This window comes from Rhea americana, unplaced genomic scaffold, assembly GCF_003343005.1.
Source record: "Rhea americana isolate MKP2758 unplaced genomic scaffold, rheAme1 scaffold_5, whole genome shotgun sequence".
Classification (NCBI taxonomy): domain Eukaryota; kingdom Metazoa; phylum Chordata; class Aves; order Rheiformes; family Rheidae; genus Rhea; species Rhea americana.
The window spans coordinates 8343504-8346107 of record NW_028186645.1 but is presented as its reverse complement, the minus strand read 5'-3'; the positions used below and the strand labels follow the sequence as shown (position 1 = coordinate 8346107).

The following is a 2604-nucleotide window of genomic DNA, read 5'->3' as shown; positions in this document are numbered from 1 at the left end:
TTTCCCATATTACCTTTTACACCACTTCGTCATTATATCAAAACAAGTGGATTAAAGCCAAGTAATGTGGCTAAATTATCGGCTAAATATTTCTTTAAGGGAGTGCAGACCATTCAGAATACCATTAAGACAGATCCTGATTGAATCTGGTGTAGCCATAAACCATCTTAAAATGAATGTTAATAGAGAACTACAATTATTGTTGACTTCAGAATGCAAACAAGAACTTCAGAAGCTGATTCCTATCAGCCCATTAGAGCTGGCTGAATTCTGCACACTGTTTTAACAGTTGCTTAGCAATAGAAAACAAGCTGTTCTGTCTCTTATCACTGGAGGTATAGTTAGAACAATGCCTATTATTGAACTGAATAGGTATGAAATTAGTTTATATTGTTCCTCTTTTTGAGATGGCACTTGGCAGCAAAGTGAGTTGTTTGGGCTGCAGGCAGAAGCACTGATTTCCTGGAGCTAGCTATGGAGATAAAATGAAGCTAGGCTTTGCTATAGCTGTTTATCTGAAAGCGTCATCAAAAAAACTTTACTTGTGTGTGTTTGAGTGTGTGGAAAGAGGTTCTCCTTCAAATGTCTTCTTTAAGTGAATTTCCAGGCATGTGACAGCACTAATGACAAAAGCCTATTCAAAAAGCAAATATGAGAGCAATACTGTCCTGGAATGCCACCTCCTCTGTCTTTCCCCCATAGGAACCAGATCTAGCTTGGGGAAACACTAAAGATTAAGCCACCAAAGCCAAGATCTAGGAGGAGACTTCAGTGCTTATCATTCACTGTTGCAACTCCTGTATTTCAAGAGTGCACCTTCTGAAACAGAAACCACACAACAGCAGGGTCAGAATTCAGCGTTTCCCAGCAGCATTTGCAACATCTAGTAGGCAAGTCGCTACGGTAGGGACTGCTTAGCTCAACAGGATATTTTGACTTCTGGCTCTGCAACGGTCTTAATTACGTCCTTTCTAGTTAGGATTTATAGTTACAGCCTCTGCCTCCTACCATAGTAACGCGGCTATAGGCTGCTTCGGGGTGGATGCTTTACAAGGTGAACAGAGCTTAGATAAGGACTGGAGACGTAAGCAAAAACCTCACATTTTAGGCCAACCTGTCGACTTGCTAACCTGTTGTAATGAACTATAAATTATTTCATGTACATTGGAGTAATTTCAACAGAAAATCCGAAGAATGCTTCTACCTTGCAATAGACTGTAGCTTAGAAGAAAGGACTTCGTGAGGCAATGGAAAGTGCATGTTGAACACCTCTAGCTGAGGAATTTGCCTGCATTTCTGTGGATTTTCTGACAGAGAGACTAAGCTACTGCAGAAAACATGTGCCACTGCTGATTCCTTCTCCAGCTATATTTTAAAGAGAAAAACAGCAGCTGCTGTTGGATCTATATAGTAGGATCTATATAGCTATCAAATAACTTACCAGGCCAGAAATACAAAGGAATCCCTGTTTGTGAAACCTGAGGGCAACCTACTGTGTGTGATCTTACATATCCAGCTTCTGAAGCTTGCCAGCACTAAAGCACCTCTGGTCATAGGCACCAGCAGAAATTAGGTACCTTCATTAGGTACCTACCCTAATGTTTTGTGAAAGCAGAATCACACTTTCTCTACCAACTTCACCGCCTTCCAAATGCTCCCTATTTCATTACTAGTTCATATACCTTTCCAGTGTACCTCACAGGGAAAAAAAATCATATTCGTTTTTAGCTTGAGTTACTGGGATCTTATAATGCCTACAGTATTAATCAGTCATTTACACTGTTTTGAATTACCCTAGTTAATATTTTTACTAATAATTTGATTGCAATAACGAGAAACAGCAAGAATAGTTTAACCTGAGCTTAAAGCTGGAGCCACAGATGAAAAATTTCATCATTCATTCTTTCTTACCTGAATTACTGTCCTGCAGCTAAATAACTACTTTCAGATAACTAAATAAAAAAAATTAAATTCTCAAGTAGAAATACAAAATGGAGTGGAGTGACAAAATTCGTCATGAAAGATGTAAAGGTTTCTTTATGGAAGAACCAAATATCCACAGCCAGGAAGATGTGTGGCCTGAAAAGTCACTTTGGCTGCCTGCTCACCGAGCTGTCAGGCAGGTGAGGGAGCAGCCCAGGAGCCAGGCAGAAGTGGAGCCATTTCCCGAGTCAGTTGCTGGGTGTCAAATGAAACCTGGAAGCACGGCTGTGTGCTACCAGTGTGTGCCGGGGATCTCGCGAACCTGGAACTCTTATGGGCTGGCCAGAAATGAGACATGGTCTTGGCAGGGGGCAAGAAAGGACAGAGTCCCGACCAGTCAGGAGCTGCAGACAACAAACAGCATAAGCATTCACACCCTACCTCTGATGTGTAAAGTCTCAGCTGACCCATACACAATTTTTAGTGGTATTAACATACTTTCCAAATTGCTACTGTGCAGGTTCATGTTGTCAGATTGCAGTGCGAAAAAAATAATGAGAAATCAAATGATCAGAAGAACAGTCAACAACATATTTTAAAATAAATGCAATATCAAAATAGATAAACAATATTGTCCTGATCACATTTAAATCAATAAAATATTTTTTTCTTTTTTTGGTT

At 40.1% G+C, this 2604-nt stretch overlaps 1 pseudogene; it reads left to right on the top strand.

Moving 5' to 3' along the window:
• Positions 1 to 1991: 1991 nt before the first annotated feature.
• The window catches only part of LOC146588759 (uncharacterized), a 2084-nt pseudogene continuing 1471 nt past the window's right edge, over positions 1992 to 2604 (top strand).